Here is a 15,235-nt window from a genome sequence, read left to right as displayed (position 1 = left end):
TGAAGGAGTGAACAGCGAAAGACGCCATTGTTTAACATAAGAGTACTCACTGGAAACTAGTTTTCAGTCTGTGTGTTCGTCTGCATTTTAATGTACGTTTACACTACAAGTTAGTGCACAGATACTTTGTGAGATTTTGTGTTTTCTTAATATAATAAGATAACATATTTGCTCCGCTCCTTCGCTGCTATGGCTTTTAACCCGGACCGGTCCCAGCCGCTCCCAACTGGGGTCCCTTCACACTAAGACGGCCACCGCGAGTCAGCCGGCCTCAGCCCAGTCCGTCCTCTCTGTCTATGACGTGCGGCCCCGCCCCCTCCCCGCGAACGCTGAGCAAAGAACCGACGAAGGTAAAGCAGCGGCGAAGAGGCGGAGCCCGGCCGGTAACCACGGGGGAGCGCGGAGGTAAGCGACGTGCACATCTTACGGGTCGACATGCAGAAAAAGGCACAGCCTGGGGGTGCAGACAGGAGCACAGCATGGGAGTGCAGAGAGGGGCACAGCATGGGGGTGCAGACAGGAGCACAGCATGGGTGTGCAGACAGGGGCACAGCATGGGAGTGCAGAGAGGGGCACAGCATGGGGGTGCAGAGAGGAGCACAGCATGGGAGTGCAGAGAGGGGCACAGCATGGGGGTGCAGAGAGGAGCACAGCATGGGGGTGCAGACAGGAGCACAGCATGGGGTGCAGACAGGAGCACAGCATGGGGTGCAGACAGGAGCACAGCATGGGGGTGCAGGGAGGAGCATAGCACGGAGGTGCAGACAGGAGCACATTACGGAGTGCAGACAAAGGCACAGCATGGGGGTGCAGTGGGGAACACAGCATGGGGGTGCAGTGAGGAGCACAGCTGGGGGGTGCAGACAGGATCACAGCATGGGGTGCAGGGAGGAGCATAGCACGGAGGTGCAGGGAGGAGCACATTACGGGGTGCAGACAAAGGCACAGCATGGGGGTGCAGTGGGGAGCACAGCATGGGGGTGCAGAGAGGAGCACAGCATGGGGATACAGACAGGAGCACAGCATGGGGGTGCAGAGTGGAGCACACCATGGGGATACAGACGGGAGCACATCATGGGGGTGCAGACAGCGGCACAGCATGGGGGTGCAGACAAGGGCACAAAGTGGGGGTGCAGACAGGATCACAGAATAGGGGTGCAGTGAGGATCACAGCCTGGGGGTGCAGACGGGATCACAGCATGGGGGTGCAGTGAGGAGCACAGCATGGGGGTGCAGTGAGGAGCACAGCATGGAGGTGCAGACAGGAGCACAGCATGGGGGTGCAGACAGGAGCACAGCATGGGGTGCAGTGAGGGGCACAGCATGGGGGTGCAGACAATGGCACAAAGTGGGGGTGCAGACAGGATCACAGAATAGGGGTGCAGTGAGGATCACAGCCTGGGGGTGCAGACGGGATCACAGCATGGGGGTGCAGTGAGGAGCACAGCATGGGGGTGCAGTGAGGAGCACAGCATGGAGGTGCAGACAGCACAGCATGGGGGTGCAGTGGGGAGCACAGCCGCAGACAGGATCACAGCATGGGGGTGCAGACAGGAGCACAGCATGGGGTGCAGTGAAGAGCATAGCCTGGGGGTGCAGATAGGAGCACAGCATGGGGGTGCAGTGAGGAGCACAGCATGGGGGTGCAGTGAGGAGCACAGAATGGGGTGCAGTTGGGAGCACAGCATGGGGGTGCAGACAGGAGAACACCATGTAGTGTAGTTCCTATATCCCTGATTGGCTCTGCGCATTGGAATAATATACACTATTGATTTGACATAGGACTGAGGTCAGTATGTCTCTATCGAGTACATTAAACTCAATTACTTGTGTGTGCCAGCTAACTCAGAAGTCACTAGAAACTTCTCAAATATACAAGGGGTTAGTTTCTGACAACCGCATAAACATGACAACTTTGTTTCCCTTAGAGTCGGAACAATCTCAGAACCGTGGAAACAATAGATAACAGTTTCACTCAGTCAATCGTGCATGCTTCGTTTCTACAGAGTTGTACAGAAATAGAGAGACGGGCGTTTCAATAAAAGGGTTTATTGAACAGTCTTATTTCTCATACAAGAGATATGAACTGCTACAATCGTAAAACAGGCTGCGAAGTACACTATGTACAGAGTTAGCAGTAAGGTAAAATAATACTGCAATAGCATGGTTTGTAGCTATGACATATATAAATCAAAATACATACATAAATAACATAAGCTAAAATGTGAAACTCATCTGATGCTTCTAAATTGTTCTACCCCAGAGTACCTAACTTAAGCGCAGTACGAGGTTTGAAGTAGGTGCCATTTCTAAAGTATAGCTAGCTATATTTTAGTTTAGCCAAGAGTTGCCAAAAGTTTCTCTAAGTTCTAGTCTGCTCCATACCTTAGAATGTGCGAGGTTGGAATCTCTTTCCGGGACTTGATATCTAACACCCTGGAGCTGGATTCTCTGTGAGGAGGATGACAGCGTCTGGTCAGTGCATCAGGCTGGGACTCGATCTCCTTCCGAACTTGCTGTGGCGTATCGCAAGTAGGCAGTCGAGCTGGACCGTACCGGAACCGTGGTTTGCCAGGGCAAGTGCAGGTATATTTATACCTTGAAGGTGTTTAGGAATGCCTATATTGACGTAAAAGTCTGGCATCGGAACGTCATGAATGAACCCCTAAGGGATAGATGTTCATGCATAGTAAATGAGCTCTTGGAGAAATCAATATCTAAGCAAGGGAAATTCCTAAAGGCTTAAGAGTCTGCTTTTCCAAGAACTCGTCGTGACGTGGATGGACGGATGTAGGAGACCATGCCTGTATTTGGTTAGCATGGACAATGCCTAAATAAGGGCTGGGTTTTCTATGCCTAAATAAGGGCAATATGAATTGTACCTATATAAGGGCATAAATCGTGAAACCTATATAGGGAATCTTAATCTACACACAACACCCACTCCAGTTTCGTATGAACGACATTACTAAATCCTAATCATACTAAACATGTCTAAAAGAGAGTATCGCATGATAATCTAAAACATGCTAAAACATATCTAAAAACATATGTCCTAAAAATGCATTTACAAAAACCATTGCTATGCATAAGGTGCTGTACATATTATAAGCAATGTTTCATTCTAAGCATATGCGTGCATTGAAAATGCCAACAAGAATGAACCAGAAATATATACATATGATGAAATGGCTCGTTAATACAGAAGAAAAAGGGCCAAAACCATTTCATATCAGGTTAACACAAATCAATTGGTGATGTGACAAGGTGACATATTGTCCCTGGAAGATTCTCAAAGAATTCTGTTCTCTATGAATAGTTCTACTATAAGCAGATTGCTTGTGCCAAAAAATGAAAAAAATACAAATTTGTAGAAAAAAAATTAATCATAGGAAAAAGTTCCAAAGGTAGTCCCTTGTCTGAAAAGAACAAAGGCCAAATTCAAAGTCTCATCGGAACACTGTGTGCCTGAATCAAAAGTCAGTGTGTGGGCCTGGAGAAAACATGAAATCTTCTAATCCTGTAGACAAAAATTCGTCTACCGATGTAGGTGAAAGTTGGAATACCTTGTTTAGAAGATTAACTGCACATAGATGTGAACTATCGCCTTCATTATTGGTTGCATCAGCAATGTTCGAATCGGATGTTGTAGGAGAGTAGGATCTGCTTCACATGGGTACCCCCACTTTTTGCTGGTGTTTCACTGTTTTTCGACCTTAGTCTGGCTGTGGCCCTGCTAATCAGCACCCCAGCCTAGCTGCTTCCTCTCTAAAAAGTTTTCCATGTACATTAGGTACATTTTTAATAAGATTCTGGAGTGCCTTTTAAGCCCCCAGTATATGGTATACTATGTACCTAGGGCATAGGTACCTCAGAGGCCTACCAGGGGCTGAAGCATGTATTATGCCACCCCTGGGAAACACTCCAAAATGACACCACAGGTCTCCTACTGCAGCCTGGGTAAGGTGGTGCCTGCACCACTTACTGTGGTATATGCTACCTATATCACTACCATTGCTCATACATATAAAACCTATAAGTCACTCCTATGGCAGGCCTTAACAATCCTGAAGGCAGAGTGCTTGGTTTTTATGTGAGAGGGTGCCCCTACATGAGCAGAGCCCCTCTGCAGTGTTCGGAGTACCTCCTTTGATGCTGTTTTTGGTGCAGCCTGACCATATACTCTCAAGTGCATTATAACCTCGCGGTAAATGCTAACTTTGGACTGGCTGCACGGAAACATGTCGTGTTTGGTGTCAAACACTTTGGAATACTACCCCCGCCAGGTCTGGCAGCGGGGGTAGCATTCCACCCTTCTAGAGGGAGAGACATGTTCACACTGGTCTGCCCGGTAAAGACTTTCTGAAGCCCTGGCATCACAAAATGGATGCCACAGACACGGATCTGGCCTCCTGCTGCTGACCGAAACTCCGACAGGGGAGGCCTGGACAATAGGTTTCCTGTCTCAGGGAGGTGTAACCACCTCCCCAGACAGGCAGCTGTGTATTGGGGCTGGGCGGGAGCACTCTCTGGTGCTTTGAAGTCCTGCACTGGGGGCACACTTGGTGTCCCTGTGCATAGTCCAGTTCAAACCGGTTGCAGGGGCTACCTGCCCCTGCTCTGGCGCGAAACTGGACAAAGGTAATGGGTGTAACCACCCCTCTTTCCAAACCCTCCCAGTGGGTCCCTAGAGTATGTCCAACCCCCAAACTTAGTATAAGTACGGGAACCCAGTCCTTGAGACTTTAGATTACCCTGGACGAAACTCTGCAACATATATCCTGGACCTTCGACTTTCTATTTTTGCTAGAAGACTGAAGAAATCCCCCTTGGGGTCAAGGAGTGATTCCCCTGCTTGGCAGGCACCAAAGAAGCAACTGTCCGGTCCGCAACTCTGAAGCTCCCGCCGGACGCTGAAGACTTTGCATCCCCAGAGCTGGATTTCCAGACCTCCCCGAGGCTACCCCGTGTCCACAGCAAAGCTGAGGCCCGTGGGTGACGTGGAACCGTGACCCCTGGACACCGTGATCTTTTGCTGATCCATCATCTTCCTGGTCTTCCTCGAAATTGTGCTTTGGGCTCCGAGTAGCCCCAGCCTTGAGCACCTCCTGCACCGAAGATCTCTGGCCTCCACTCCACGAGTGACCCGTGGGCCAGTTTCAAGTGCGACCGCTCGAGGCTCCTTCACGATCGCTAGCCCGTTGGCTAGTGGGTCCCCATGAAGGCAACTCCTCTTCTGATTGGGCTTTCCTGGTTGCTCCAGACGTGCCCCGACTTACCCTCGCTGGGTGAGTCCCCAGACCTTGCTGGTCTGCACCGACGTCCTTTTTCTATTTCCATGTGACTTGCCGTTGCCAAGGCTTGTTGGGTCCAATCTGGTCGCCAACACCGCAGCACCCGACAGACTTCGTGGGAGAGCTCGAATCCAGCTCCTGGTCATCGTCGACGCCTCCTGGAACTCGTGGCTGAAGAGTCAAGACACCCGTCAACTCACCTGAAGCACCCGACATCTGTGGGCATTGGACTATCGTGCCCCTGGTCACTGGTAAGTGACCCAGACTCTGTCCCCTCTGCTTTCAGGTTCCTTCCATCCTAGATCCAGGCTTGGATCTCTTAGGACATTTCTCCTCTTCACTGCAGCAGCACTTCTTTGCCAGCTTCCATTGAAAACGACGCCACGACCCGACACCATTTGACACTTATGCACCTGGATTCCCTGGGTGAGGTAACTCGAGTACTCCGGTGTCCCCGTGGGTGTTGGCCCTAAACACCTCTAACTCCAAAAGGGTTTGCTTGTAGTCGTCCTCTAAGTGTCCATAAACTCTTAATTTCCAACCGCGACTTTCCCCATAGAAGTTAACGGCGATTCGCGGCTGTGTTCTCACACTGCATGCGTCCCGTCCCCCGTGGGTCCCCTGTGTCACTACCTTGGGTGGTTCCTTGTGGTCCAAGCACTTCTACAGGCTCTTGGCATTGTGTCTAGTTCAGGTGTGGTTCATATACCACTTTATTGATATATGGTTTGGTACGCCCCTAGAGCCCAAACGTGTATTTGTGCTTTTACTGTTGAATACTGACTTGTAACTTAAGTGCTTCGAACTCCAGCCTCATAAAGAGACTAGAGGGGTGTGTTTTATCTTAAATACATATATTTTGAATATATACCTGGTGTGATTGTCCTTTCATTTGATCATTCAAGAGGTTATAGACTGGTAAAACAAGCTGCTTTACATTCCTTCAAGACTTAGCCTGAAGGCTGCTCTCCATAGCTACCACTAGGATAGCTTTCAATAAAGGTTGTCTTTAACCTATCACCATAAGGGGTTGTTTGGACTGATACAAGGTGCGTACTAGATTTAGTGGACAGCATATATCAGGCCAACTTCTCACAGATGTTACCTGCGTGCCTGATGTTTCCTCACGTACCTCAGCAGTAGCAATTTGCGTCTGTGAGATCTCAATGAATGCCTTCATCAGGATTGGTAGCCGCTGGGGACAACACAGAGCATGGGCCGTTACCGGGTCCAGCAGAGTATCGATATCCGTAGGCATTACTGATTGGAGTGTTAGACAGATGTCTAGCACGCATTCTTCACCGCAGAGCAGGCAGCGTAGAACAGGTAAGATGCAATCTTGCCAGAGTGGTCTGAATGACAGAAACCATGTGGTGTTTAATTCTCGTAGACGAGGTAAACCCAAAATTTGGACGATGCGCTCACGACGCTTCATCTCCAATAGAGCTCTCTCTATGGTGAATTGGGCTTCGATGGTGAGTTGACTTGCCATATTGTAGCAGTAAGAGCAAAACTAGGATCCCTGCAACGAGTGCTAAAAGGAGTCCGCCAAACACAGAGTGCACAAAGTTTGGAAAAATTCTGAGGATTGCTTCAAAAGGTGCTAATAGTCCTGCTCACACGGTCTTAAATACATGTATAATACCGGTCGTATCAGACATGTTTAATATACGACCTAACATTTCTGAGAAATGTACAAGGCAGTTTGTATACAAAAGGGTATGTATCTCCGCAGAAGTCCTTGCAACTTGGAGATCATAGGTTTCTTTGGCCGAGGTCAGTGGCACTGTTTTTTGTAAAAGAATGGCTTTCATTCTGCTTAGAGTATCAATTCGTATAGAAGAGATGTTCAGTGAAGGCCACAAAGGCGACTCCCTGACTGTGTCTAGTTGTGGAAACAAGACTTGCATACAGCAAGTGACCCTGGATGTAACCGTAACTAGATATGGAATACCTGGCAACATGCCACAGCAGCTGTGATCATTCAACATAATAGAACTCCCATTAGAAAGTTGGCCAAAAATTGGATTAATCACTGCAGCCGGTGAACCTTGCAGGTGACAGGATAAGTTTGTAGTGGAACCATCACAGTAAATTAATACCCTGACAAAGGAGAGAACTGCTTAGTGTGTGTTCACAGTTTTCACCGCTTAGAAACACTTCACGTCCCCCACTCCAACATCTGTGTGTGTAAGGTAAATCCCATGATGTCTTGATGTATCCTTTACCCAACCTTTCATATTTGCCAACTGGTATATGTTTTAGGCAATATTGAAAATGGAAAGTTGTAACAGGCAGCGTAATCTTACCATGTATGATCCACTTAGTAGCTGGTTTTTCTGCCACCGTGAATGGTAATTTTTCCAGTTTTTCAATGCTCAGCATAGTGTAGTCTGCTCCCCTTTGCGCCAGTCTGATCTGTTTATCAGTGAGATTGAATTCTGAAAACAGTGACGTAGTATTGATTAAATGCCAAGGCACATAGCCTGCACGCAAGTTTTGTAGCGGCCAGCCCAAAAGAATGATAGAACGTAGCTGAGACTGACCATGTTGCAACATGACCAAGCCTTGTTCCATGATGTCTATGACAGAAGACACAATGCTGTCCAATGAATATATTCTGGACCACAGAGTTGTTAACCCATTGTCTATTACAGAGAGAGTTTACTCTAAATTAATACGATCAATTTCTCATATTCGTTCTACAGTCTCTGCTTTGGTAACCTTCTATTCTTCATTATAAGCAGCGTAGATACCGGCATATATGAAACGTTTCTGACGCGGTTTTCTTGGTCCTAGCAAGAATTCCCTAAGGTCTGCACCTTCTTGAAGTAAAGTTAGGTGTTGTTTTACATCCTTCAGTGTAGTTTTTTGTAGCCAATCAAGGTATAGTTTCCCTACACTGTATGTTGTTACTACCCCTGTATGCTGTCTTTGAACATAGCGTGGGTCTGCCCTATTGATAGTGAAACCCTGTGTTTTGTTCAGGAACAGATCTTGACAGTTATTCGTGTCTGTGGGCCAGAGCAACCATTTTTTCCATTCTGGATCTGATCTGTTGTGATGCAAAATATTATGTACGTCGACCTCCCCCTGTGTTTTGCTATTGCTTGCAGGTATAGGTATGGTCGGTGTGTTCATGTCTTTGATCCTGGCTAATCCAAGGCAAGACGTTTGCTGGACAGTGTCATTCAAAAACATAATTTGTTCAGGGATGATACAGGCTCTAAACAAAGCTTCTGCCCCCTGCACTTGCCAATCTTTTGTACCCCAGACAGTTTTTGTCTCAATGTTGTCTTTCCAAAAGTCGAAACCCTGTTTAGACAGTTGGGCAATAAAGGCTGCAGAATAAATCTGTTTCGTATTGGTTAACATATTTTTCGTTCCTGTCTTGTTCACATTTTTAAAGTAACATTTTTCTGGATTAGACAAATTATAGCCTGAAAATTATGGAAATTTAATTGCAAAAGTTTTTGGACTACCCTGTGGATGTGTAGGACAATGTTCCCATTGGTTATACATAAATACATTTCTAGGTGTTGCAGTTTTATGCAAGAAATGATGACCATAGTGGTTATAACAATACATTTGTTCATAGTCCGATGAACCCTCTAAATATTCATGATTTGTGAATACAGTTGACATCTCTAGATCAGACATCATGTTATTAACAGTCTCGAAGTCCCAATCATCAGAAAAGGTACTAGAGATAATAAAGTCACTTAATGAAATCTTAAATAAATGTGGAATCTTCAAAAGTTCCGACGGGCCAAAAATGTCATATTCGGTTTGGTCCCAAACTATACCATCATGTATAGGAACGGCCGTGATGTTCACTGCTGACAAGTCTCTTGCTTCACGATGGGATGATTTGTGTGGCTGGAGAAGTAAGTTCACTCTTTTACTTGCTGTGTCCACTTGAATATATCTGCCATTTAGCAGCATACCCAGAGTTAATGCCAGAGCTAACCAAAGTAGAAAGAAGAATATTCCCAAAGCAATCCATAGTTCAATCCATGGTGAAACCACATAAGTCTTTTTCAGGAGATGAAAACAATCTGTTGCTTGTTCTTTAAAAGTTCTTTGTGCTGGCATCGCTTCAGGTACGCTGGGATCCTCAGAAAACGTATCAAAGTTCATGAAATAGCCAGAGGCAGTTCTGTCAATGGTTGGAATTGCATCAGGATTTGTTGAATTCGCTGGAACCATTTGATCACTTGTTACTTCGATGTAGATGTGTATCAGGACGAACTGTTATTTGGGTTTCAAGAGGTATAAGTTCCATGGCATTGTTGCTTAGTACTTTACTTCTCGCTGTAGAATCTTCAAAGGTGATGAGTCTCTCAGTTTGAACCTCTTAGATTGTAGCTAGAGGAGTGCGTCTGCTCCATTGTCGGAGTCCACTTGGCCTACTGTTTAGTATTGGCCACATAGTGTGGTTTGATCAGGTCGATGGACACAAATATTTTCTCCTTTTTACCAGCAAGGGGCGGCAAAAGTACTGTTCTTGATCCGTGGATTGCTACGACAGGTACTGGTTGTCTGTAAGAAGGCCCAAATTCCTTCTTGTCCACGATCTTTTCTCTGACTAGATCACCAAGCTTTGGTATCCAGACAGGCTTTGCTGGGACGGCTGGTTTTTCCTCAGTGATGGTTGGCTTCAGGATCACGTTGCTTTGTTTTGTTCTTAGTTCATTTAAGTCCTTTAAAACAGCCAAACGATCTTTGATATCAAATTTCTTACTTTCCATCACTGTGCCTTGCATATCAAGGTCCGGTACCAACATTCTAGTTCCAAATAGAACTTCGTATAGAGTGACACCCCCTAGAGAACTTCTTGGCAAGTTATTAAGTGCGCGCTGGACCCCATAAAGGTGTTTGACCCACCCATCACCCAAACCTAATACCCTAGCTGTTGCAGACTGCTTTATGTCCCGTTTTTTCTTTCCACAACATAATTTCCCTCAGGATGGAATGGAGAAGAATACCGCAATGCTACACCCAAACGGGCCATGGCTTCTTTGTAAACTCGAGAGCTAAACGCAGGACCCTGGTCAGAATGTAGTGTGCCAATTGCGTAGGTGCCGATAAAGACTCGCAAATCTTTTATAACAGTTCGAGCATCAGCCGAGCACTGAGGCCACATCCATAGGAACCTAGAACACGAATCCACTGCGACCATGATGTACTTATAGTTACCATCCCTTTGTAAGGGACCGCAGTGGTCCAGGTAAACGCATGCTAATGGTTTATCTGAAATTAACAGGGGCGCCTGCGCAGGATGTTTCACAGTAGTTACTTTCATCTTCTGGCATATTTCGCAGTCCATTATCTCTGTTTTAATAACAATACTGTGGCGGAAACAACTGCATGGGCAGAGGCGATCCCTTCATGTGCTGCTAGGATTAGTCCTAATCTATGTTCCATGTTTGGTATTACCCTAACCCCCTCTCCAGGGATTCGAGCAAACAGAACATTGTTCGCATCAATTATATATGAGTATTTGAGTGGAAACTTTTTAGGTAACGCTGCACCGCTGCCTTTGCTTGAAGCATTGACAGCCAGCATTATTTCACTGTCTATTTTCGTTTTTGAGCCAGTGATTGCAGCTATGGAAGCCGTTTGCACAGCCCCCTTTGCGGCTTCATCAGCCAAAAAATTCCCTTCAACGTGAACGCCATCACGTTGATGACTCAGCGTGTGTATCACGTGAGTGTTTTGTAGTCCGTTTCGCAGCTGAACTACTTGTTCCCAAAGCATTTTATGCTCAATTGTGCCACCTTTCGCATCCTTGAAACCATTTTGAAGCCAATTCTGTAAATATTCATTATAAGATTGAACACAGTAAAAAGAATCGCACACTATGAGTGTGGGGAATTCGCGATCCGTGTTTTCAAGTTCCATCTTGAATGCTTGTAGTTCAGCTCGCTGAGCTGTACAATCTCTTAGAGATTGCGTTTTTGTGACCATTGGTCTGAATTTGCCATCGCGCATACGACCTTTAACGATTGTGCATGCTGCACTGTAAGCTTGCTTACTCTCCGTAGCGGGTTGTGAAGATCCGTCCGTATAAATTATATAAATTCGTACTGATCAAGAGGGAGAATTTCAGTAGGCAGAAGACATTCGTGTTCATATTGCAGGAATGCTTGTGTTTTTAAATAAGGATCAAAAACCTATTCAACATCAGTTGCAGCAAGAGAATTAACCCATTGTATCCATCTCGGATGTAAAGCTTTTGCATTTGGAATTGTAGCCTTTGTGACTGCCTCTAAGGCTGGTACAGGAGTCACGACCATCATGCGTTTCCCCTGTGCTAGGGCTCTTTCTTTTGATACAGCGGTTTGAACTGCTGTCAGAATCTTTTCTGTAGAAGTGAATTTCATTTCTGCTTGGGGATTTGTATGCAATTGGTACTTTTTCACCTTTGTTAAAAGTTAAGTAGGTGAATCCGCATTGACCTGGAATGATTCGGATCACTAAGTTGCGTACGTTTACGCGTGTTTGTAAGTGTTTTGTTGCTAACATGTCTACTTGAAGTGAACGCAGGATATCTAGTGTAGTGTAGTTCCTGTGTCCAATGTGTGATTTTAAAATCAGGTTTGATTAATTCGTAGAGAGGTTTAACCCTTTCTGCGTAGTTTAGAATGTACGTTCTTCCAAAATTTAGGAAACCTAGAATCGACTGTAAGTTCTTCAGCGTTTTTGGAGGTTGGAGCAGCGCACACTTTTCTAAAAAGTTAGCTGCCAGGCTTTTTCCTTCACTTGATAGTTCATATCCAAGGAAAAGGACGTTGGGCTGGGCAATTCTGGACTTTTTAAAGTTGAATTTGTAACCCTCAGAGGCGAAACCCAATATAACGGTGTTCACCCTGTTCAAGTGTCTGTCCAGGTCATCGTCTGTCAGATATATTTCATCGACATATGACAATGCCTCGTCATCATAAATTTGTAGTAACTCTGATACTCTTGCTGGAAATAACCCTGGGCTGTTTTTGAACCCCTGTGGGAGTCGGCAAAATTGACGCTGGGTCCCCATTATTGAGAAAGCGGTCAAATATCTACTTTCAGGTGCAATGTTTTGACAAAAGAAACCATATGAAATGTCTAATGTTGTTTTGTACTTTTTACGCACAATGTTATTCATTAATGCTGTACTGTGTGCATTTTGCAGTGCAAATGTTTTACATCACGAGTTTAGGTGTCTGTAATCCAAAATTAGACGATATGTATTGTCTGGTTTGGAAACAGGAAACAAAGGATTGTTCATTGATGAGGTACATGTTTCAATCACCCCCTTGTATTCAAGTTGATCTAAGATCTCCCTGACTGGTTTTTTAGATTCTTGCTTAACTGGGTACTGCCTTTGTGCAGTTGGTTGATTTTTTAACTGGATTTTGTGGTGAGGTGAGTCCTTATCCCATCCTACATGATTCTTGTATAATGCTGGGGCCTGGGCCACTGCCCATTTCCTGGCATAAGTATATTTTAAGCGTACTGGAACATCGTTAGAGAAGGCTGGCATTATGATGTCTTCGCCATGTGGGCACTCCCTGACAAATTCTGGTGGCCAGTCTTGTTCCGCTAGAAGTATATCATAACCCTTTGAAAGATGCTCCCAAATGAGTGCTTTCACTTTTCTTGGTATGTCTCCCTCCATCCGGAGTGTTATTTCATATAACCTATGCGGAGAACTAACCCTGGTGTCTGCAGTTTCAACTTGAATGTCCTCATTCATGTCCACTGTCTCCAGAAGCCCCTTCAGGTTCTGGCGAGCTACTGTAACTTCTGCTGTGCTGTCCAACATTGTCCAAACCCATTCTTTGTTCTTGAGTTGTGTTCTCAGAATCCTCGGCATATCTGATCTTCAGACCTGCTACCTTCTTCTTAAAGAATTGAGGTTTTTGTTTGTTTTTTTGAACGTGTTGATCGTCCTCTTCTTTTGGATGTCTGTGATGATATCTGAAAGGTACGAGAGGAACGTGTATCATTATCTTGATATCTGTCAGGTTTTCTTAAATTATCCCTATTCCTGAGGTTGTACCTCCTTTCAGAGGGCTCCTTCTGTGGAAGAGACCTACCTCGGGATTGAGAATGCTTCTCTTTGGAATGCTGTTTGCTATTTTCCCACTTCTTTTTAGAAGAGGTAGGAGTGTTTTTAGGGAAGACCTTATCAGGACTTTCAGACAGTTGTGGTTAAACTGGTTTCCCTCCCAAACTGTCTCTGCCTAATTCTTCATAGGATTTTTCAATTATTCTGGCTAGTTCTTGAGGTTGTTCTGTTACATCAAATTCCCTTAATTTCTGGCGGATCGCCACCGATGCTGCTTCTCCTTTAATATTAGATAATATTATTGTGGAGACCTGGTCGAAATTTTTCAGTAACTTCATACCTAAATTCAGAGCAGGCTCTGCCCCGTATTCGTTTTGAATTTGTTTCAGGACATCAGGTATTACCGCCATGGACGGTACACCATGTGTTTTCGTGTAGATTGCAGCAAAGACTGTGCCCCAAGTGGTGCAGTCTTCCAGATGTGGTGTGATCCTCCTCAGTAAACAGATTGTTAGGATTCTGTGTTTCTCATAAGGGCTGGTATTAGGAAATACTGCTTCGATTTGAGTAATTTTTTTAGCTATCCAGAATGGAATTTGTTCACGTTTTGTGGGCATTTTACCCATGACTGCATGTAAAGTCTGTGAAGTGATTTTTAGTGTATTCCCCTGATGAGGGGCTGGATTTTGAATGGTTAATGGTGGTTCGACTGTGAAAGTCCGCATGACATATTGAGCCAATTGTCTATAAACTTTGATTCGCTCCTTGAGTTGAGCAAGTAATTCTACGTCTGCTATTTCTTCAATGTCAGTATGAGGTGTGTAGCCGGCTAAAATCGGCCATGTTGCTCCTGGTCTACCTAGTGGACCGAGCCTGGTAATGTGATTGTAATGTTTTAGGGCGCCTTTAAACCAGAGCTCATGCTCCTGGTATGTGAGTGGAATTTCAATATCCTCAAAAGGAAGATATTCCTCCGGTGGATCATCTTCTTTGTAGAAGTGAAACAAGTGTGATTCTAGATTTGATTCAGGGAATACTATCCATGAATAGAATACCTCTGTCTGGTGAGATTCATGTGCCTCTATCACAAAAACTGCTCTACCACCTCTTGGTGTTAGACCATGTTTTATAAGTTTTAGAGTGATGGCTTTCCTTAAATTTGGATGGATGATTATAGCATCCTCGTCGATTTCTTGAAAACTTGTACGATTAAAAGCTGCTGTGACTTGGTCAGCCGCAGCTCCACCAGTATCGGTGTTTGTGCTGTTTTCGGTCATTGTTTAATGAAAGTTTCAGAGCAAGTTTCAAGGGAACTAAGATAAAGTGCACAATATTTTGGAACACTGTATCCTTCAACGTTGAACAAACCAAACAGCTAATACATAGGATTTTTGTCCTACTCAGCTATGGCGGATATTAACCCTACCCACTCCAGACGTCCTATGGAGTATTATGATTAGGGGTCTCTGAGAAAAGCACGACTGAGTTACTCCAGTATCTAGAGTTAAATTAGTGCCTTACCAAACATTGGGCGCCATGTAATGTAGTTCCTATATCCCTGATAGGCTTTGCGCATTGGAATAACATACACTATAGATTTAACATAGGACTGAGGTCAGTATGTCTCTATCGAGTATATTAAACTTAATTACTTGTGTGTGCCAGCTAACTCAGAGGTCACTAGAAACTTCTCGAATATACAAGAAGGGATTAGTTTCTGACAACTGCATAAACATGACCACTTTGTTTCCCTTAGAGTTGGAACAATCTCAGAACCGTGGAAACAATAGATAACAGTTTCACTCAGTCAATCATGCATGCTTCGTTTCTACAAAGCTGCACAGAAATAGAGAGACGGGCGTTTCAATAAAAAGGGTTTATTGGACAG

The 15,235-nt window shown here is 45.1% G+C and overlaps 1 protein-coding gene across 1 annotated transcript in view; it reads left to right on the top strand.

Annotated features, from left to right (window-relative positions):
- Positions 1 to 285: 285 nt before the first annotated feature.
- WDR54 (WD repeat domain 54) overlaps positions 286 to 15,235 on the top strand; it is a 144,173-nt gene continuing 129,223 nt past the window's right edge. The window contains exon 1 of the mRNA XM_085642947.1: positions 286 to 405. The gene's annotated coding sequence lies outside the window, so the exon portion shown is untranslated. The remainder of the gene's footprint in view (positions 406 to 15,235) is intronic.

The sequence above is a fragment of the Triturus cristatus genome, chromosome 2_2, assembly GCF_964204655.1.
Source record: "Triturus cristatus chromosome 2_2, aTriCri1.1, whole genome shotgun sequence".
NCBI classification, from domain to species: Eukaryota; Metazoa; Chordata; class Amphibia; order Caudata; family Salamandridae; genus Triturus; species Triturus cristatus.
This window is presented reverse-complemented; position numbering and strand designations above follow the sequence as displayed.